Genomic DNA, 24,441 nt, shown 5'->3' on the forward strand with positions numbered 1-24,441 from the left:
TGTGTGTGTGTGTGTGTGTGTGTGTGTGTATGTACATGTATATATATCTATATATTAGTGACATTTGTATAGTTATATTAGTTCCTGATTGTAACGATTGATGTAGTGACAATTGCAAAGTATATATCAGTGACAACTGTACAGTTTATGATGGTAGCAATTTTATATAACACATGTTATATTTGGGATTACACTTTCTCAGTAAAGTACAGATTCTAGTACTTTTTTGGGCTTGAGTCCCATCCGGGATTCGAACCCACACCCTCAGAGTCAGGCACCTAATCGCCAGCACACAAAGTCAGACGCCTAGACCGCTTAGCCACCGCGGCTTCCACAAAAATGGAAGTCGGACAACTGGTAGTCTAGACTGCGGACTTTATACTTTATACTAGTTCCAATCGTATAGCATGAAATAGTGACAGTTGCGACGGTCTGTAAATAACCGATTCTAGAGCAGACAATCCTGTGATCAACAGCATGAGCAATGAGAGTTATTTGTGAACTGACTTGAAATCCGTACAGCATTAATTAATGAGAGGAGGGAAGGGAGATACCATCGCCACCCACACACACGCGCGCATACGCAAACGCACACACAACATCCCAAACACACCACCACAACACATAGGTGTATACACCAGCATACTCAAAATGGGGTAGACACATTGCATTCTCTCGCACTGTGTCAAAGCTCGTAAATACATGTGTACATGTATATGTATATATGGGTTTTGTGACGCCTGATCCAGTGGGAGCCAGAGACGGTTGTCAGTCGACACAACTCCAACAGGAACACGAGACAAAGTGTAAATATCTAAATGAATCCGGCTTCTGTCTGACATACCCAGCAAATGTTATCATGAGCGCTCCGTCGCTTATCGAGAAATTGCGCCGTGGGGTATAAAATCTAGTGACATGATCGCATATCTTCTAATTACGTGCGCGGTCCCGATTCGTAATTCACGTTACAAATGTAATTGTGTTGAATAATACCCAATAAAGCGAGGAGAGGATTCCAGATAACTTCAACTTCTTGACAGATTCAGCTAAATTGAAAAGTTACATAATCATGGGGAATGTGGTTATCGTCGTATTATCGTCGTACTGACGACGAGAGCGATGTGTATGTAGCGCCCGATTCAGCAGCTGGCACACTGAGTGAACATTTCACTGGTTCATTAATTACAAGTCTAAATCACCCATTCCTCTCCAATATAACCCTTACTTCAATTATTTTTTAAATCCGTTTTTTCCTTTTTTTTCACTAAAATTATCATTTTCTTCTTTGGAACATTTATCGAGTGATTGTTTCAGATAAGCCTAACGGAATGATACAATATGCTTGAACGTTCGAGTGCGTCGATATTACTTTAGGTTTTTGTAATAATTTTGAGCAATTTTGTTATGGGCTCGAGGGTAACCAGTGTCACGTGACCCTACTCTACGCTGTTTGTGCCTAAAGGAAGTCAAATCATCATAAACATTCGACATAGATAATCAAAGAATAATAAAATCATGATCGTTTTCTAAAATCGTTTGTAATTGGCTTAACTTGCCGTAGTGATTCTGTTTATTCATGTTTTATTATAAAACTCATGTTACGGTTGCTGAATCCACCTAATTGAATGTCAAGAGACTGGAGTTGGACTCTGATCCTTAGTACGCTGGTTGGTATGGAGTTGTACCCGCAGGTTTGGGCACGCCAAGTCGCTTTACGATGTGAGTCAGTGACGGGAATAGAACCCTTGTCTGATGACAAGCAAACGGTTTAACCACCCAGCCACCCAATTTCAGCATCTCCACTTAGATTACCAACTGCAAATGAGCGAGATTACCAGCTTGTTTTAGTTTTGTTTGTTTAGTTTGCTATTTGTTTGGTTTTTTGTTGGTTTTGTTGGGTTTTTTTGTTGTTGTTGTTGTTGGGGTTTTTTGGGGTTTTTTGGGGGTCTTTTTGGGGTTTTTTTGTTTGGTTGGTTGGTTGGTTTGGGGTTTTTTGGGTTTTTTGTTTGGTTGTTTTGTTTTTGTTGGGTTTTGGGGGACTGGGGGTGTTGTTGTTCTGGGGTTTTTTTTATTGACTCTGATGTGTGTGCGTGTGGTGTGTGTGAGAGAGATGGGAGAGAGAGACGAGGGACACTGAGGGAGTGGGGGGAGGTGTTGCTGTCATTTATGTTGGACAGTCTGTATTTTATTAGCATTTTATATCAAGACTTCATGAAATATGGAATGGTTGCTCTCTACTTTCACCACCTAAACCTCAACAGGATCTTGTCTTCGTAGATCATCCAGAGTCCATTCAGAAGAAACTACTCAAATAAATGGAGACTGTAAACAAAGTTATAGTCATCTTCATTTTACTTCCAAGACCTCTACTGTGGCGTGCAGACCCACCATCATCCGTGTACATCCTTGTGTCTGACAGAGACAACGCGCCCGACTCAACGCCTCCCGGATATGTTGTCAAAAATATTGTTTATGTTTTCGGTGATTGTTGATGCATTACATACACGACCTGTAACTAACATTACTCAATTGTTACAAAGATTCATTACCCGTGAAGATCCGGGTTAGAATTGATCTCTCTCATGCTTGTCGTAAGAGGCGACTAACGGGATCGGGTGGTCAGGCTCGCTGACTTGGTTGACACATGTCATCGTATCCCAATTGCTTAGATCGATGCTCATGCTGTTGCTCACTGGATTGTCTGGTCCAGACTCGATTATTTACAGACCACCGCCATACAGCTGGAATATTGCTGTGTGCGGCGTAAAACTAAACTCACTCACTCCCTCACTCACAAAAGATAAGAACATTGCTGCCAGTATTATAACAAGGAGCAAACTATCTTGTCACACATCACCCATTCTCCAATCTCTACACTGGCTTCATATTCCTGAACGTATTAAATTCAAACCACTGATACTCACTTATCAGGCAATACACAAAATGGGACCTACCTATATTCAAGACCTCGTCACACTATACACTCCCTCCAGAACTCTCCGCTCCCATGATCAGTTTCTCCTGCCCACGCCTACTTATAAACTCAAATCGTTTGGGGCCAAGTCCTTTCAGTATGCAGCTGGTACCCTTTGGAACTCTCTGCCTCTTGATCTAAAACTAGTATCAACTCTGCCACTCTTTAAAAACAGACTCAAAACACACCTCTTTCAACGATATGTTTCATAAATGCATGTATTTTCTTGTACATGTGACGTGTCACCGCTTTGAGCATTGTCAATGTGTGGTGGAAGTCAGCGCTATACAAATACTATTATTTATTCTTTTACAGATTAAAGATAATATGCAGCAGAGAGGGTTCGGGTGATCCTGGCACAGTCAGGCTGGTAAGGCTCATCATCAGCTCAGCGCCCGTGCCCCCTCTACACGCAGCCCAGACATTGAATGGGACTTCTCCCAGGAAACGCTGCCTAAACGAACCCACCAAGAACTTTCCGGAGAATATGTAGCCTCCCCAACACTGCAGCCTTCTGCATTACCCAGATTGTTAGAAGGGCTGTGCTCCCGGTGGAGAACCAGGGCACTCTCCTGATCTGCGCCAAGAGATCAGGAGGTACCAAACCAAGGGCATCGAGAACAATGGAGAGTCTGACGACAGTGTACTTGGGATGCAAGCGAGATTTTTCAAAGGCGAGGTCCGCATGTTTAGCATGCTTTTCCTGAATCTTGCCAATCACGTTGCTGTCAAAATGGACAGAAAATTCAATGATATAAATAAATTCATTGGCTTTATCAAAAGGACAAGATCAGGTTTGTTGGCAGGAATTCTTTCGAGGCTGTACATGGGCCTATTCCAAAGACGCCCTGGACATGTTCAGGGTTGTACCATGGATGGACGAAGACGGTAATAAAAGCAACGAGCCATTCCATCATGTCGTTTAAGATATGCAGTTTGTGCCAAAGAAGGGATCCACTGACAAGGTGTTGGACAGTCTCTGTAAAGCCATTGCACAATCGACATTTCATGCAAATATTTTCTTTAAGAATCACATTTTAGGCGATTGCGAGTGGGAAGTGACTGGTCTTTGGCAGCAAAAGGAAGCCCCCAGTTCGATTCCCCAACATGGGTACAAAGCGTGAAGCTCATTTCTGGTGTCATACGCCGTGATATTGATGGAATATTGCTGAAGGCGACGTAAAACTAAACTCACTAACTCTTTCCCACTATGTAATCTGCGCAGCGGCACTGTCAGGGGTTTATATTGCAGTCGGACTTCTCTGAAGAAATATGCTTTCATAGAAGACCGGAAGATGCCAGGAGTTTGTGGAGGTACTGATGAAGAGCTAATGCGTTCCACAGACTGAAAGAAACGACTGAGAAAGATCTTTCACCTATTTTTCCTTTGGTGTTTTGGTAAAGTGAAACATTTGATCGGCGGAGCTAAGTTTGCGACTCAATGACGTTGTTTGGAAATACTTGCTGAATTTCCGTCAACATCAAGGCTTGGAACAACTAAAAGGCACTACACACCGAAATATTGGTTAAACAGAAACCTCGTCATCGGCTTGACGGGCCAGTTATTTGTATGAAACAAATGTGGAGCAAAAAAAGGTATACACAACTGTAGCTAAACCTGAAACAAACAAGAGACAGTTATTCGATGGCGATGCATTCGATTCGATGGCTATACCTGCCAATGGTTACACATTTGGCTTGAGACTCACGCATTTATAATCATGTCACTCTCTCCTGACAAATCTCACGACAAAACTGATAAATCTCACGCCAAACTGGGTTCATTTATACAAATAAAAATGAATATCCGTTAAACAAATCACACAAATAGGTCTGATACATCGGTATCAGTGACTTTTAGAAGGGAATTTGCAGTTATGTGTTGGCTTCAGGTGGGCTTCAGGACAGGCCGGGGAATGCTTCCCTTGGCCACAGCATCTCAAGCTTCTTTCTCTCTCTCATGGGGTTGGGAGCTCTGATGAATTTCATACAGGTATCATGCGTTTTGGCTCTGAAGTTTGCAGTGTTTTGGTGACACTTTTCAACGTAACGACTTTTCGATAACCGTTTGTATTTTTTTTGTTCAAATCTAATTATCAAATGTACACTTACTCTTGCCCAAAAGTTTACATACTATAAGTAGGTGAATTACAATTTAAAATGGGTGAATTAAAATTTAAAATTTAAATTTATATATCGCATCTGCATTATCTGAGCCATATGAAGACTACTTTAACTAATCGGTTTCAAGTCTCCTGGAACAATATGAACATCCCTCTTGAAAGATAAATAGTATATGTTTTAGGAAGTCTTATCACAGTGAGTGAAACACAACACTGAATGCAACAACTGTATAAACTTGACTAGCCGGATTAATTGAGCACCATCTCGACAGCTAAACACATACACGATCCACCAACAACACACACCAGCTGTATATATATCTGTCCCACACTTTCCCTGAATAGCACGAAGATCAAACTTATTTAACTTAGCGTTCGGCTGAGCACTTAAAGGGGTATTGACAGCCACGAGTAGACGCCAGAGGGCTTTTTGATACGTTTCCTGTTCTCGTGTGCGGACCCCGGTACTATTGTCGATTCATAAACACAAAAAATATCAGCCTGAAGCAAATCAATGTCACACTTCGGACATTTGTACATATAAATCACAACAAAAGCTGTCATAGCTGCTGTCAATCAAAGTGTTTATTTCAGGTCTGGCGTTCTGGCTGAGGAGATTTGCTTTAAGAAGATGGCGGCTAATATAGGAGAAGGTGGTAGTTTGTACAGCTCTGTGTACATTCATGGCCCTAGAAGCTGGCAGAGGTAATTGTTGTTTGTACAAACTTGGCTATTATGTTTGAAAATGTTTTGGAACTGTTCTGGTCCAATCATTGTTATGGGAACATACCTTTAAATCATATTTACATTATTCTGATTTTCACCTTGTGAATACATTACCTGGACTAACTATTTGGAAAAACCATTAGAGAACATTGACACGTAAACAAGCTTAACTGAAAGTTGCAAAGTTAAAACATCGAATTAAGCTTTAGAAGAATCGAATTACCTTACAGAAGAATCGATATTTTAATGAATATCTATCAACCCGTGAAGATCGGGGTTACAATTCGTCTGTCACCGTGTCCCATTTACGTAGATCGATGGTTATGGTGTCAATCACTAGACTGTCTGGTCCAGCCATGAGTGAGTGAGTGAGTTTAGTTTTACGCCGCACTGAGGGTCCGGCCTTGATTATTTACAGACAGACTTTACACAGCTGGAAAAGAACATCGCAGCGTAAAAGAACAAACAAACAAAATGTTAATTTGTCATGACAGAATTACATGTAGTCAGTTAACGAAGCGGAGAAGTAAATATATCTTTGAATATGTTTATGTGAATTAATTTAGTCCATTATTCATATCCGAATATCAAGTGTCACTTTTTTTATGGAGTCACAGAACCCAAAGATCCAGAACCCATGAATTCGAATCCCAGAGTCTCCCTGATTATGATAATGGACTCGTTCAGGCCAGACTTCGTGAATTTGTCCAAATTTCTGAAAAGGTTGACGTCAGGAATTTCCTCACACGCTCAACAGACCCGTTGTGATATGTCACTCACTCACTCACTCATGCACGCACGCATTCACTCACTCACTCTCTCACCCACTCTTAATGACGGCATTTACGTGTATATGCTGATCCCAATTTCCATCACTTTTTTATTCCAAAATATGGTTTGGCGAGACATCAATGAATTACCTATATCATCTGTTTACATTACCATGTTGTCAGTACAACCATTCAATCCTAATCAATAGAAATAATTGTTTTGTTCCCCATGAAACTGATTTACATGCCTTCACAGCTACGTGGCAATGACAAGCATACCCGACATTGTCTTTCAGCCACCGGAAATCCATGTCCCTTTCGTTCGTCTTGACGCTACCTTCCCCATCTTTGACCATACTCTGTTTCATTAGTATTCAGACGTTTTCAATTTGTGTGATTCCCAACCTTAAGCTCTCCGTCAATCTTGCCCCCAGTTGGACTAATTAATCAACCGGGGTTCGTGGTAGTGAAATAAAGGTGGAAACTTCTAATCACACAATCTGTAGACCGAATTGCTACAACCAGCTACTGGCATTGAAAAATGATGCCAGGTCGTCCCGTTTAGCCCCAGGTCTGATTCCGTGATGACCTTTGACACAACATGGCGACCCCGACACACAAAGGCTTCTTGTTGCGAGAGCGTGCCAAGGGAGATAATTGGCCCTGCAATGGCGCTATTGTCAGAGCAAAAATGCGGAACCTGTTAATCAGTTATGGTCGCTACACGACTAATGAGCTTAGTTATTTGTTATAGTCATGGCACGAGACAGTGGACAGACGGCGCCACCTCTCGTGGGTAATTCCACGCGATAGGTATACACACTACTGACGATAAGGTGACGCCATCATTGTGGAACTGGGCGAGTGAATTAGACGATGACAATTAGTCATTCCTTTCCTCGGTGACAGCCAGATAAAGACAGCCAGATTAAGGTATCTCCAGCTGGCTCAAGAGAAAATTGCTTACTTAAAGATTTTCTCATTTGATAGTACGAACTGGTCCGTCGCCGCATGCTTGCAGATTCTCATCGACGTTACAGACATGAGTACAAGACGGGGGAGGAGAATGTAATTGATCTTTCTAAAATCACAGTTATATTTGATACGAAATAAAATAACGAAATAATCTGAGTTTTCATTGAATCCTAAGCACTCAGCTCGAGGTTGGTCTTGAATGTATTAACGAATAGCTACAGACAAACGTGAATAGATGTAAGTGTGACCATGAGTAAAAGACGAGAGCGGAGAATGTATTTCTAAAATCACAATTATGTTTGATACATAATAAAATAACCAAATAATCTGAGTTTTCATTGGATCTTAAGCACTGTGTTCGAGGTTGGTCTTGAATGTATTAAAGAATAGCTGAAGACAAACATAGATAGATGTAAGTGTGACCATGAGTAAAAGACGAGAGCGGAGAATGTATTTCTAAAATCACAATTATGTTTGATACATAATAAAATAACCAAATAATCTACGTTTTCATTGGATCTTAAGCACTGTGTTCGAGGTTGGTCTTGAATGTATTAAAGAATAGCTGAAGACAAACGTGCATAGATGTAAGTGTGACCATGGGTACAAGACGAGAGGGGAGAATGTAATCGATCTTTCTAAAATCACAATTATATTTGACACATAATAAAATGACGAAATAATCTGAGTTTTCATTGAATCCTAAGCACTGAACTCTATGCTGTTCTTGAATGTACATGTATTAACTAATAGCTTCAGACAAACATGAATAGGCGGCGTATCGTTCAGACAGACGCAGATATAAGTGTGGCCACAACATCAGCAACATCGTGACTCGGATACAAGAAAGGCATCCTTAGAAATACGTGTCGGCCAAGACGTGTAAGGAACTCTAAAGAAATTAATAAGGAACGGCATAAGGACAAATGAAGTATAAGGATGTGTAAAAACGCAGAGAAAAACAGTTAAAGGCATAACAACAGATTTAGCCTCTGATAATTATAGATAGATCTCTCCGAAAAATTTAGTTGTCTCAATAAAATGTGACGGTTTGTTTTAAATATTTCACTACTAAAATTATGGGTAAACTATACGCATATAAATACATTCATTATAAATATGACTTTAATATTTGTGAAAAAGAAACAGACGGAAGCCGTGTTATCGAGACTAGACATGCTTTCAGCTACAGCTGCTAAAACCGTATTTGTAAAAATTAAGCCTATGAGTCTGAAGATAATTATAAATATAATCTTGCGCCAACATATGTTTGTGACTAAAAGGAATATTATTTACAAGCGGAAGAATTTTGTTTCATGCGTTATAGGAAATATATGGTTAGACTATATGTGGGCGAAATGTCTTCGGTGAAATATAACAGGACTATAAGTGTGGCTACAATACATTAATGGCAAGACCCAGAGTGCCAGAAATATGTGTGCCGTAATTGTGGATAGAATTTAAGCGTAAGAAATGTGAACCTCAAGAACAGCACACAGTGGTACTGGAGGAGAGGACACAGTGGTACTGGAGGAGAGGACACAGTGGTACTGGAGGAGAGGACACAGTGGTACTGGAGGAGAGGACACAGTGGTACTGGAGGAGAGGACACAGTGGTACTGGAGGAGAGGACACGGTGGTACTGGAGGAGAGGACACAGTGGTACTGGAGGAGAGGACACGGTGGTACTGGAGGAGAGGACACGGTGGTACTGGAGGAGAGGACACACACTGGAGGAGTGGTACTGGAGGAGAGGACACGGTGATACTGGAGGAGAGGACACAGTGATACTGGAGGAGAGGACACGGTGAGTGGTACTGGAGGAGAGGGACACTGGAGGAAGTGATACTGGAGGAGAGGACACAGGAGGTACTGGAGGAGAGGACACAGTGGTACTGGAGGAGAGGACACATTGAGGAGGAGGAGTGATACTGGAGGAGAGGACACAGTGGTGGTACTGGAGGAGAGGACACAGTGGTACTGGAGGAGAGGACACAGTGGTACTGGAGGAGAGGACACAGTGGTACTGGAGGAGAGGACACAGTGGTACTGGAGGAGAGGACACAGTGGTACTGGAGGAGAGGACACAGTGGTACTGGAGGAGAGGACAGTGGTACTGGAGGGGTACTGGAGGAGAGGACACAGTGATACTGGAGGAGAGGACACAGTGGTACTGGAGGAGAGGACACGGTGATACTGAAGGAGAGGACACAGTGATACTGGAGGAGAGGACACAGTGATACTGAAAGAGAACATGTAATGAATATTATTCGAAACTACATGTATAATAAGAAAAAAACTCTCCTTTCATTACTGAATTTTTAGCGAAAAAGGCTATGTTTTTTAGATTAATTCAAACAGATAATTAATGATGCGATGCATGGCCGCCGCTCCAATTAAATTACATACATAACACTTCCGAAATACACGCTCAAGTGTACTATGATTTGGACAAAAGCATGTAAGTGGGTTGGCAAATTACCCCTTTTAACGATCGCGCCACCTGGCTGTTGAGCCGACCCGTCTAATTAACACAATGCTTTTAAACTGATCCAAGTTGTCACCATTACTATAAGCTCAAACCATAACCCTCCTATCACACGCTGTTTACCTTGATAAAGCTAATTGAAGTGATCTGGGATCTGTTTTCACCTTATCATCATTTAATTATTGGAAATGAGTAGATTAGGACAGGCGAGTAAAATACTGAGTCACAGAGGTTCTAAAGTAATTGGATCGAGTCGCTGACGTCGCTTTGTTTCCTGAAGTTTACGCTGCTGCAGATGCTGTTTTATTTGTATTGCACTTACTTGATAATTACATCGTGTTTGATTAATTACATTACCATTTTTTATTAGATTATTTTATTTCATTTCCAATACAATCGCGCTGATGGGTGGTTGGTGTACGGACAATCGAGGCAGTGTATCTGTAGTGACTTGTGTTTATAAATGTAGCATTTTACAATTATTAATGAGCGAATACCGTTTATTGAAATTAGACTCTAACGATTTCAGCCCCGCGAGGATACCCGGTCCGAATAGGTCCTCAGTTGCTTATACTGTGTTGGGAAAGTCTGCCGTAGTGCGTGGGTGGGTTTAGTTTTACGCCGCACTCCACAATATTCCAGCTATATGGCGGCGATCTATATATAATCGAGTCTTGACCAGACAATCCAGATATGAGTGAGTGAGTTTTAGCAATATTCCAGCAATATCACGGCGGGGGACACCAGAAACGGGCTTCACACATTGTACCCATGAGAGGATTCGAACCCGGGTCTTCGGCGTGACGAGCGAACGCTTTAACCACTAGGCTTTGTCTCAAAGCAGAATTTTATTCCAACCTTTCTGTTCAACATCTAAATCACTGTTATTGGTGTATTTCGGCATGGACGAAAATAGGACAATTTAACTCTTTTGAAAAAGATGCATTTCACCTAAATATGAATGCATTTGAGAACTGTTTTTCGTAATTTTCATAAAGCTGTTTTTGTTAAGCTTTCTTCTATACTAATACCTCCTAACATATCTTTGATAGTTTTGAAGTAATTCATAAAGGTAGGAGGATATCGTTTCTTTTGGCCATTAGTGTATTTATTTATCGAGTCTTAAAACATCTTATATACATCTTATATGTTCCTTCTGTATATCCTATATACACCAGTATATCCCATGCAAACTTTCTGTACATCCTATATACACGTTTTCTATATCCTATATGCACTTTCTGTATATCCTGTACACACTTTCTGTATATCCTATACGCACTTTCTGTATAGCCTGACCCGTGAAGATCCGGGGTAGAATAGGTCTTCAGCAACCCATGCTTGCCACAAAAGGCGACTATGCTTGTCGTAAGAGGCGACTAACGGGATCGCGTGGTCAAGCTCGCTGACTTGGTTCACACATGTCATCGGTTCCCAATTGTGCAGATCGATGCTCATGCTGTTGATCACTGGATTGTCTGGTCCAGATTCGATTATTTTCAGACCGCCGCCATATAACTGGAATATTGCTGAGTGCGAAGTAAAATTCAACTCACTCACTCACTCACTGTATAGCCTATATAAATGTTCTGTATATCCTACACACACTTTCTGTATATCCTATATAAACGTTCTGTATATCCTATATACATTTTCTTTATATCCTATATAAACGTTCAGTATATCCTATATACACTTTCTGTATATCCTATACACATTTTCTATATATCCTATGCGCACTTTCTGTATATCCTATGTGCACTTTCTGTATATCCTGACCGCCTCCGTGGTGTAGCGGTTAGAGCGTCCGCCCGGAGAGCGGAAGGTCGCGGGTTCGATCCCCGGCCGCCTCATACCAAAAGACGTTAAAATATGGTACTTGTTGGTCGCTGCCTGGCGCTCGGCATTAAAGGGTACAACAAGGACTGGTCGACTCGGAGTCAATATAATGTGTCTGAGTGGGGTATTCATGCTTCACTGCGGCATGGTATCTCAGTGGGCTAGCACTATAAAACCAGCTTAAGTCTGGGCTAGTACAAGCAGCCGCACATACACATACACACGCATACACGTCGTCATATGAGCGAAACATTCTCAAGCACGACGTTAAACCCCATATCACATCACCATCTGTATATCCTAAATGAAAGTTCTGTATATCCTATAGTGGTTATGCACACTTTCTGTATATCCAATATAAACCTTCTGTATATCCTATACACACGTTCTGTATATCCAGCATACACCTCTGTATATATCCTATATACACTTTCTGCATCCCATACACACTTTCTGTATATCCAGCATCAACTTTCTGCATATCCAATATATATTTTCTATATATGTGTGTGTGTGTGTGTGTTGTTTAAATTAAACCAAACTCAGCCGCCATGCACCTCTGTATGTCCCAACTGTACCCTCTCTGTATCCTGTATATATGCAGGAGTTCCTACATACAGGATGTTGGTTATCGATGTTGTTTACACAAAACTATCTGACACACGTTAAGTCAATACTGCATAGAGAGAGAGAGGTGGAGAGAGAGAGAGAGAGGTGGAGAGAGAGAGAGAGAGAGGTGGAGAGAGTGAGAGAGAGAGAGAGAGAGACTCACACGTAAACCGACCGAGTAACGTATACGTACGCCTACGAAAGGTCTTGACTTACGATAACCGACGGAGCATGACAGAGCACGTTGTTGTGGAGGAGATAAACTGGGGAAGAAGGGGTCCATTATCTACATACAAACTGAAAACCAACATGGATCCGTGGATGATGCTATCTGTCCACCGACAGGCCTACAGTATGAGTCCAGAAAGAGATATTTGACAAGTTCCTGTTTCTTAGGATTAGGTCCCTCGGTGTCTAATGAGAGGCGAGCGTATTTCTCACAGAAACATTAGCATCGGGAAAAAACCTTTCGCCTGTTTCAAATCTGCATCAAATTGCGACCCCAAAACAAACGAAGCCAATTGCTAGGCACTATAGTTTACAAACGAAGCCAGTTTCCCTTCTAATGACGGTCAAAATCTTCTGTTTCGCAATTACACCGTTAAAATCCGTCAACTCCTCGACGGCAGTCGCTGCCAGGAGCTTGTGTATTTCATAACGGCGTATCGCGTGTATCTACAGTCATATTACCGGAGCGTCAGGCGATAATTACCAGTCAGGGTAGTCTCCCTTATTAACCCAACACGTTAATTGCCTCTATTAATGAGTAACCCTACTATTCTGATTATCAGTGGCACCAAATTGGCCTAATTTTACCGCGTGTTTCGAAATGTTTACTTGTATGTAGAAAGGTGGATTGGTTAACGGCAAGTGCGCATAATTTGGCAGAGGAACCTTCAGCCCACTTGGCATCTTACCTTTCGCCGTGTTGAGCAAGAACCGGATGATGGTACCACTGCGTGACTCGCAGTTTGAGTGAGTGAGTTTTATTTTACGCCTCTATATCAAAGAGGACACCACTGCCGTCAGAAAGGGGAAATGTTAATTGCTAAACATACCTTCGTTCATTGTATCTGAAAGATCTACCTCTCAGTATGCCTCGACTACATTCAACTTTCAACAGTTGTCAACAATCTTCAGTCAGTTCACCTGACTCATAACACATACTGTGTGCATCTGAAGGAAACATACCTTCGTTCATTGTATCTGAAAGTTACATTTCCACTGTGTATCTGAATATTATCCATTCGCTCAGTGTGTCTGAATCAAAAACGTCCAGTCAGTTCACCTGACTCATAACACATAGCCACCACGCAGTTCTGACTCATAACACATACTGTGCATCTGAAGGAAAATTGTACACCGAGTAGATCAGTGGAACTGATTAAAACATTCATTGGCATCTTGAATCTGAAACAAAACACAGCATCTAGCCCCTTTGATCTCAATAAAACATTACCTAACCTCGCATATCTTGTTAAGAGGATGTGTTTTTATCAATTATAATGTCACATTAAATAACTTTTAGTTGTTATGGGTCACAAAAGTTTAAACCGCTGAATGTGGATTTGAACTCGCATCTTGAACTTTGGCTGTGTATTTTCACTTGTTGAGAGTGGGCTGGGGAGTTGACTCCCCAATGTTTTGCTTCCGGTTTGGTGGAAGACGGTAGGATTCCAGTAATTTCTAAATGATTTTAGTATGGCATGACTGTTGTTATAAAAATCCAGAACTGTATAATATAGGTATATAAGGGATGGTTGGGCTGCTATGGATTTACGCTCATCTGTCTGCTAACATCGTCGTTTCAAGATCTATCTCTCAGTAGGCCTCGACTACATTCAACTTTCAACAGTTGTCAACAATCTTCAGTCAGTTCATCTGTTTTTACTGAGTATATCAATACTCTGGCGAGTTGATATTTTAGGTTTGTGATCCCCCCCAATAGTATTGTATTAGAAATCTGTACTGTCATTCCGTGTAACCTTGTTTATGCAATATTCTAATGAATATTATAGTGTGTGTTATATACTGTATATTTTGCTGGTTTAAATGGGACTCACAAGCCTTTTATCTAAGTTATCTCTAAAGCGTAACAATTTGAATCAAAGATCTACTTGCCCCGTGTATCTGAATAAAACACACTCATGCCCCGTGTATCTGAATACAACATCCCCGTGCCCCGTGTATCTGAATATAAAATCCCCTTGCTCCATGTATCCGAATACAACATCCTCTTACCCCGTGTATCTGAATACAACATCCCCTTGACACGTGTATCTGAATACAACATCCCCTTGCCCCGTGTATCTGAATACAACATCCCCTTGCCCCGTGTATCTAAATACAACATCCCCTTGCCCCATGTATCTGAATACAACATCCCCTTGCCCCATGTATCTGAATACAACATCCCCTTGCCCCGTGTATCTGAATACAACATCCCTTTGCCCCATGTATCTGAATACAACATCCCCTTGCCCCGTGTATCTGAATATAAAATCCCCTTGCCCCATGTATCTGAATACAACATCCCCTTGCCCCATGTATCTGAATACAACATCCCCTTGCCCCATGTATCTGAATACAACATCATCTTACCCCATGCATCTGAATACAACTGTGTCACCGATGGTCAAGAATCTGTAATTCGCCATGCAGAATTGCCCCCTTGGTCTTGCCAGGATCCGCTATTCGTTGTTCAAAACGACCTTTATTCCGAATGTGTACCTTGAAATGTTTTATGACAATATTAACACAACACAGTATTCATAACCGTAGTACACACAGCATTGTGGTTTATACACAGGCGTCCTCAGTCATAGGATGTGCTTCAGAAATTATATTTTTAAAAAGGGGGCTTGGCTGACCTAATCTCGTGTACCCTGGCAGAGGGAAGGGGGAGGGGTATGTGTGTATTTTCCCATTGGCAGAAAGAGTTACACAAGACGTTTACAAAGTTGCAGCGTCCTTCCTCCATCCCTCCACAAATCTAATCCCCATTTGATGAAATTACATCTTCCTGGGACATACGTGTCTGAAGAAAAACTCATTAAAGTCGGACACAATTAAAGATGCCAGCTCGGAATTGATCCTCGATTATCTTGCTGATCCACCTTGCTTCTAAAAGGAACGCGCCGTACAATGTCACGAATCCAAATCAAAAAACGAAGGAAAATTTAGGGATGAATTAAATATTGGATTTCGGCTGTTTGACAAAGAGACGACAAGGCCATTAAATCAATGTGCCCTGCGTGATTCAATTCTGTTAATAACCAACGATGAGTTAGTGTAATCAACGCTCGCAATAATTTATCCCTAATCAGGAATCTGTGCAACATAAAAACCAGTTTGAAAATATTGACCTTTCACAGGTCACGTTCCCCAAACAATGGCGGCGAATAAAACATCGCTAAATAAGGTGTTGCAATCAATCGCCAGGCAGGACAATCAGACAACGCTATGTTATTGGCTAATATCACCTACCGCTCCCTCGCGCCAATTAGAGCCTCGTTATGGCCCACACTTTCCCGCCATTCGGCACGTCCACTTTGATTTTCCTCTCAGTTGTTTATACTCGGGGAAATGTGAACGGGACTGATGGAGAACAAAGACTAATTTTGGGCTTAATTTGGAAACTTCCAATACCCAGTCAACTACACGGTCATGTCGGTGCTGGCTGACGCTCTCTTTGTTGCAAAAATACAAAAGGTCTGGCATTACTGTAGTCATAACTCACGCCACAATGTCTGGCTGTTTCGTCACTGGTTGATGAAGACAGGTATACTAAGCGGGCACAAAGACATCTGGAACAAAACAACGGCTTGGAAAAATACCTAGGGTGTGGAAAGACAAAGGGAACACACCCAGGAGTAAGAGTGAAGAAATTTACCAAAGATGAAGATAGAAATAAGAACCGCCATGATCTAGAAAGACCAAGAGACTATAGACAATGTGTTCCTATATCTTTGGTCTGTCACTAAGTCTTGAAACTTGCTGTTCTCTTGGTATTTCTATATCTTTGGTAAATTTCTTTACTCGTTCTCAATATATTTGGCCTCAGCCTTCCAAACCCCTTGTCGTGTCATCTTAGTCTTTCTACTCAAGTGCTGTGTCATCTTACTGTAGTCTTTCTACATCTTTGCTATATACTCTTCGTCTGTCTTCACATTTCTTGTGTTCTTTTGTCTTTCTATATTCTTGTTGTTTTCTCTAAGTCTTTATAATTCTTGTTGTGTTCCCTAAGTCTGTTTAATACTTGTTGTGTTTTCTAAGCATCTCTAATCCTTGTTGTATTTTCTAAGCATCTCTAATCCTTGTTGTGTTCTCTAAGCCCGTCTAATCCTTGTTGTGTTCTCTAAGCCTGTCTAATCCTTGTTGTGTTCTCTTAGCCTGTCTAATCCTTGTTGTGTTCTCTAAGCCTATCTAATCCTTGTCGTGTTCTCTAAGCTTGTCTAATCCTTGTTGTCTTCTCTAAGCCTTGTCTAATCCTTGTTGTGTTAACTGAGCCTGTCTAATCCTTGTTGTGTTCTCTAAGCCTGTCTAATCCTTGTTGTGTTCTCTAAGCCTGTCTAATCCTTTTTGTGTTCTCTAAGCCCGTCTAATCCTTCTTGTGTTCTCTAAGCTTGTCTAATCCTTGTTGTGTTCTCTAAGCCTGTCTAAACCTTGTTGTGTTCTCTAAGCTTGTCTAATCCTTGTTGTGTTCTCTAAGCCTGTCTAATCCTTGTTGTGTTCTCTAAGCCTGTCTCATCCTTTTTGTGTTCTCTAAGCCTGTCTAATCCTTTTTGTGTTCTCTAAGCCTGTCTAATGCCTGTTGTGTTCTCAAAGCCTGTCTAATCCGTGTTGTGTTCTCTAAACATGTCTAATCCTTGTTGTGTTCTCTAAGCCTGTCTTATCCTTGTTGTGTTCTCTAAGCCTGTCTAATCCTTGTTGTGTTCTCTAAGCATGTCTAATCCTTGTTGTGTTCTCTAAGCCTGTCTAATCCTTGTTGTGTTCCCTGAGCCTGTCTAATCCTTGTTCTGTTTTCTAAGTCTGTCTAATCCTTGCTGTGTTCTCTGAGCCTGTCTAATCCTTGTTGTGTTCTCTGAGCCTGTCTAATCCTTGTTGTGTTCCCCGAGCCTGTCTAATCCTTATTGTGTTCTCTAAGCCTGTCTAATCCTTGTTGTGTTATCTGAGCCTGTCTAATCCTTGTTGTGTTCCCTGAGCCTGTCTAATCCTTGTTCTGTTTTCTAAGTCTGTCTAATCCTTACTGTGTTCTCTGAGCCTGTCTAATCCGTGTTGTGTTCTCTAAGCCTGTCTAATCCTTGTTGTGTTCTCTAAGCCTGTCTAATCCTTGTTGTGTTCTCTAAGTCTGTCTAATCCTTGTTGTGTTATCTGAGCCTGTCTAATCCTTGTTGTGTTCTCTGAGCCTGCCTTTGTGTTCTCTAAGTTTGTCTAATCCTTGTTGTGTTCTCTAAGCCTGTCTAATCCTTGTTGTGTTCTCTAAGCCTGTCTAATCCTTGTTCTGTTCTCTAAGCCTATCTAATCCTTGTTGTGTTCTCTAAGCCTGTCTAATCCTTGTTGTGTTCTCTAAGCCTTGTTAATCCTTGTTGTGTTCTCTAAGCCTGTCTAATCCTTGTTGTGTTCTCTAAGCCTGTCTAATCCTTGTTGTGTTCTCTAAGCCTATCTAATCCTTGTTGTGTTATCTGAGCCTGTCTAATCATTTGCTTGTTCTCTTCTCTAAGCCTATCTAATCCTTCTTGTGTTCTCTAAGCCTTGTTAATCCTTGTTGTGTTCTCTAAGCCTGTCTAATCCTTGTTGTGTTCTCTAAGCCTGTCTAATCCTTGTTGTGTTCTCTTAGTCTGTCTTCACATTTCTTGTGTCCTTAGTCTATGTAATCCTTGTTATGTTCCCCCATTCTGTCTAATCCTTGTTTTGTTCCCTCGGTCTGTTTAATCCTTCCTTTGTACCCTCAGTCTGTCTAATCATTGTTATGTTCCCTCAGTCTGTCTAATCATTGATGTGTTCCTTAAGTCCGTCTAATAATTGCTATGTTCCCTAAGTTTGACTAATCCTTGCTATGTTCCCCTCAGTCTGTCTTATCCTTGCTTTGTTCCCTAAGTCCGTCTAATCCTTGCTATGTTCCCCCAGTCTGTCTAATCCTTGCTGTGTTTCCCCAGTCTGTCTAATCCTTGCTATGTTCCCCCAGTCTGTCTAATCCTTGCTATGTTCCCCGAGTCTGTCTAATCCTTGCTATGTTCCCTCAGTCTGCCTAATCATTGCTTTGTTCCCTAAGTCCGTCTAATCATTGCTATGTTCCCCCAATCTGTCTAATCCTTGCTATGTTCCCCCAGTCTGTCTAATCCTTGCTATGTTCCCTAACTCTGTCTAATCATTGCTATGTTGCCCCAGTCTTTGTATATTTTGTATTGTCCCACAATGTTTCCAATTTGTGTATCGCCTTAGCTTTTCTTTACAAATGTTGTTCTATACAGGAGGTGCATTGGCTTAGTGTTTCTTTACAAATGTTCTATACAGGAGTTGCATTGGCTTAGCCTTTCTTTACAAATGTTGTTCTATACTGTAGGTATATTGCCTTAGTGTTTCTTTACAAATGTTGTTCTATACAGGAGTTGTATTGCCTTAGCCTTTCTTTACAAATGTTGTTCTATACAGTAGGTATATTGGCTTAGGTGTTTTTTTACAAATGTTGTTCTATACAGGAGTTGTATTGCCTTAGCGTTTGTTTACAAATGTTGTTCTTTACAGAAGGTATATTGCCTTAGTGTTTCTTTACAAATGTTGTTCTATACAGGAGTTGTATTGCCTTAGCCTTTCTTTACAAATGTTGTTCTATACAGTAGGTATATTGGCTTAAGTGTTTTTTACAAATGTTGTTCCTATACAGGAGTTTATTCATTGTCTTAGCGTTTGTTTACAAATGTTGTTCTATACAGTAGGTATATTGGCTTAAGTGTTTTTTTACAAATGTTGTTCTATACAGGAGTTGTATTGCCTTATCGTTTGTTTACAAATGTTGTTCTTTACAGAAGGTATATTGCCTTAGTGTTTCTTTACAAATGTTGTTCTATACAGGAGTTGTATTGCCTTAGCGTTTGTTTACAAATGTTGTTCTATACAGAAGGTATATTGGCTTAAGTGTTTCTTTACAAATGTTGTTCTATTCAGGAGTTGTATTGCCTTAGCCTTTCTTTACAAATGTTCTGCTATACAGCAGCTATTTTGGCTTAGTGTTCCTTTACAAATGTTGTTCTATACAGAAAGTATATTGCCTTAGCCTTTCTTTACAAATGTTGTTCTATACAGAAGGTATATTGGCTTAGTGTTTCTTTACAAATGTTGTTCTATACAGAAGGTATATTGGCTTAGTGTTACTTTACAAATGTTGTTCTATACAGAAGGTATATTGGCTTAGTGTTACTTTACAAATGTTGTTCTATACAGAAGGTATATTGGCTTAGCGTTATTTTACAAATGTTGTTCTATACAGAAGGTACATTGGCTTAGCGTTACTTTACAAATGTTGTTCTATACAGAAGGTATATTGGCTTAGCGTTATTTTACAAATGTTGTTCTATACAGAAGGTACATTGGCTTAGCGTTACTTTACAAATGTTGTTCTATACAGAAGGTATATTGGCTTAGCGTTATTTTACAAATGATGTTCTATACAGAAGGTATATTGGTTTAGTGTTACTTTACAAATGTTGTTCTATACAGAAGGTACATTGGCTTAGTGTTACTTTATAAATGTTGTTCTATACAGAAGGTATATTGGCTTAGCGTTACTTTACAAATGTTGTTCTATACAGAAGGTATATTGGCTTAGTGTTACTTTACAAATGTTGTTCTATACAGAAGGTATATAGGCTTAGTGTTACTTTACAAATGTTGTTCTATACAGAAGGTACATTGGCTTAGCGTTACTTTACAAATGTTGTTCTATACAGAAGGTATATAGGCTTAGTGTTACTTTACAAATGTTGTTCTATACAGAAGGTATATAGGCTTAGTGTTACTTTACAAATGTTGTTCTATACAGAAGGTACATTGGCTTAGCGTTATTTTACAAATGTTGTTCTATACAGAAGGTATATAGGCTTAGTGTTACTTTACAAATGATGTTCTATACAGAAGGTACATTGGCTTAGTGTTACTTTACAAATGTTGTTCTATACAGAAGGTACATTGGCTTAGTGTTACTTTACAAATGTTGTTCTATACAGAAGGTATATTGGCTTAGCGTTACTTTACAAATGTTGTTCTATACAGAAGGTATATTGGCTTAGCGTTACTTTACAAATGTTGTTCTATACAGAAGGTATATTGCCTTAGTGTTATGTTACAAATGTTGTTCTATACAGAAGGTACAATGGCTTAGTGTTACTTTACAAATGTTCTTCTATACAGAAGGTACATTGGCTTAGTGTTACTTAACAAATGTTGTTCTATACAGAAGGTATATTGGCTTAGTGTTACTTTACAAATGTTGTTCTATACAGAAGGTACATTGGCTTAGTGTTACTTTACAAATGTTGTTCTATACAGAAGGTATATTGCCTTAGTGTTTCTTTACAAGTGTTGTTCTATACAGAAGGTACATTTGCTTAGTGTTACTTTACAAATGTTGTTCTATACAGAAGGTACATTGGCTTTGTGTTACTTTACAAAATGTTGTTCTATACAGAAGGTATATTGGCTTAGCGTTACTTTACAAATGTTGTTCTATACAGAAGGTATATTGGCTTAAGTGTTTCTTTACAAAATGTTCTGCTATACAGCAGGCATATTGCCTTAGCGTTTCTTTACAAATGTTGTTCTATACAGGAGTTGCATTGCCTTAGCGTTACTTTACAAATGTTGTTCTATACAGAAGGTATATTGGCTTAGTGTTACTTTACAAATGTTGTTCTATACAGGAGTTGCATTGCCTTAGCGTTACTTTACAAATGTTGTTCTATACAGAAGGTATATTGGCTTAGTGTTACTTTACAAATGTTGTTCTATACAGAAGGTATATTGCCTTAGCGTTTGTTTACAAATGTTGTTCTATACAGGAGTTGCATTGCCTTAGCGTTACTGTACAAATGTTGTTCTATACAGGAGTTGCATTGCCTTAGTGTTTTTTTACAAATGTTTTTCTATACAGGAGTTGTATTGCCTTAGTGTTTCTTTACAAATGTTGTTCTATACATAAGTATATATTGCCTTAGTGGTTTTTTACAAATGTTTTTCTATACAGCAGGTGTATTTGCTTAGTGTTTCTTTACAAATGTTAATGTTTCTTCATCAAGACAAAACGACTGGGAATATACAATAGATATAGAAAGACTGAGAAAATGTAGCAGAGATTCAGAAAGAGTAATGAGTGAGTGAGTTGGGTTTTACGCCGAAGTTAGCAATATTCAGCAATAGCACTGCTGTGTGTGGGTTGTGTGTTATACCGAAGACACTGAAAGATAAAGGGAATACACCAAAGGTACGAAAAGTCGGAGAAAATATACCAGTGATACATCAACACTAAGGGAATATATCAACGATACAGAAAAAGTGAGGGAATATAGCAAGACACTAAATGACAAAGGGAATACTAGTATACCAAGGATGCAAATAGCATTTACACAGCAGTGAATGGGTACCCGGTGGGATGAGATGGCCAAATCACTGTTGGGTTGTAGAGCACAGTGCCCAATAGATCGGGATAATAATGAGCTTGTGTGTGGGCGTCAGCGCAGTATAAGTACTCACATTATCATCATCATAAGACCACAAATGGAACCAGGAAGCATACAGAAACACTAAGAGTATGCACATTGCGTATACGACATCTTCCACCTGTGCCCCAGGTGTAATAAGAGTAAGGGGGCACTCCCGCAGTGACGAAAGTGCACACAGACATAAACGCCAAACTCATTAATTTTCTTTCTTTTGAAACTTGTTCAGTTCCCTTCAAAAAGTACAGTGCAATTATTTTTCTTACGATGAAAAAATGCCCTTAACCCTCGACCTGCTCGATTAAGATTGACCAATGAGAAGCAGCTGAGTCGGTTTACCTTGAAGCGGGCCCAGACCACCTGTGTATCCGGAAAACTGCCCAAAGATCGAGTCCGACCCACGTGACTTGAAGCATGCCCGGAAATTGATGAAAAGTGAGTGAACAGTCCTCAGATCTCTCTAAAACCAACTCGACTCTAAGTAACGAATGTAGCATCTTGCCCTGGCAACGCGTCATTTCATGCCTCGGAGAATTATTAGCCATTACGGTCATTGTCAGTCTATTGAACGACAATTAATGCCGTAAAGTGGTCTTAAATCAAGACCCGATAACGGCTCCCTTGCTAGAGACAACGGCAAGTAGCTGTAATGGGCGCGCACGAAAGGAAATCGAGGTCCACTTAGGGACTGCGACGCTATTGACAAGGTATCTTGACTTTCAGTCTCGCTAATGCATTTCCTTTGCAGCAACACGCGCTGATTGCTCTTTTTTTATGTCGTCTGCTCGTAAAGATGACTCCCGACACAAAATCGATGACGTCATCTATGGTGGCAACAGTCGCGCGGATAACCTCTTCCGGTTGTAACGACCTATCTCGCGTGTAGTACTACTGTTGCCATAAGTTGACAAGTTCCTCTCGATCTGATTTTGATTAATGCCATTTTTATTGTTCCTTCCCTCCGTTAATCATATTCTGTTGTTTTGTTGCCAAGAATGTGCGTGCGTTTCCATGGTAAACTGATCCGGACATAGCTTCTATTTTTCCCTAGACCTCTGGCTTAGGCCATCATGCAATATTCCATAAATTGTTATGTGCATGTAACAAGGATTAAATACTCATAATTATTTTTAACTGTTTCATCTTGACAATTGATGTACCGGAAGACATGTCTGATAACGACTCATGGAAGTATGCCATTTTTAATCGGTTGGTATCACCGTGAAATAATGTATTCTGTCATGTCATTCTTTGCAGTATTCCAGCGAGATAGCGTCGGTCTGTACATAATCTGGACCAGGCAGTTCAGTGATTGACATCATGAGCATCGATCTATGTAATTGGGAACCGATGACATGTGTCAACCAAGTCAGCGAGTCTGACCACCCGATCCCGTTAGTCGCCTCTTACGACAAGCATGGGCTACTGAAGATCAATTCTATCCGGGATCTTCATAGGTTGTAACCACATTGAAATTCCTTAAATATTGCCAAATGTATAAATCAAAACTGACTCGTTCAAACCAGTGTTTAGAGGAGGGGTTATGATCTGTTGACATGGCAAACATTCATTATATCATGGTATTACAGTTGGGTCACTTCCGTGGATACCCGTGGAGATCCGGTTAGAATTGGTCTTCAGCAACCCATGCTTCCCGTCGATTCTTGAAGATCAGCTCTTGAAGATCAGTTCCAAGCTGGGTTTTAACGGGGACAGGTGCGTTGTTTAGTTTGGGATGTAAATACGTATTGAGAAGAAAATACATTTGATCTCACCGAATACCGAGGTTTGATTCCCAACAATTTCTCCCTTTGTTATACTGGTGTTATTGCAAGGTATTTAACAGTTAGGGTAAACGATTGAGTGTCACTACCTTTACACATGTGGATTTGGACGAATCTCAATGCTGGCCAGTTACAGACACAGAAAGTCTGAATAATATCAGTCCTGAAAGCGAAATATGAAAGCATATATTGTTCATGACGTTTTAGACACTATGTCATCCGAACAATATGCTTACTTCTTTAAAGTTCTTGGTAGTTTCTGACATGGCAAAACATTATTTGCATCCGCTGGGATCCCAGATCAGATTAGACCCCCAATACTAGTGCTGGTCTCCCTGTAGAATCATATCATAGGGCCACAATAGATCCCATCAGCGCCCCTACCCATGTTTTAGTCAGGATCTACGCCCCTAGGACCCCTATGTGTCAGGTCATCAGTC

Source organism: Haliotis rubra, unplaced genomic scaffold, assembly GCF_003918875.1.
Source record: "Haliotis rubra isolate DU_JTF1 unplaced genomic scaffold, ASM391887v1 Scf394, whole genome shotgun sequence".
Classification (NCBI taxonomy): domain Eukaryota; kingdom Metazoa; phylum Mollusca; class Gastropoda; order Lepetellida; family Haliotidae; genus Haliotis; species Haliotis rubra.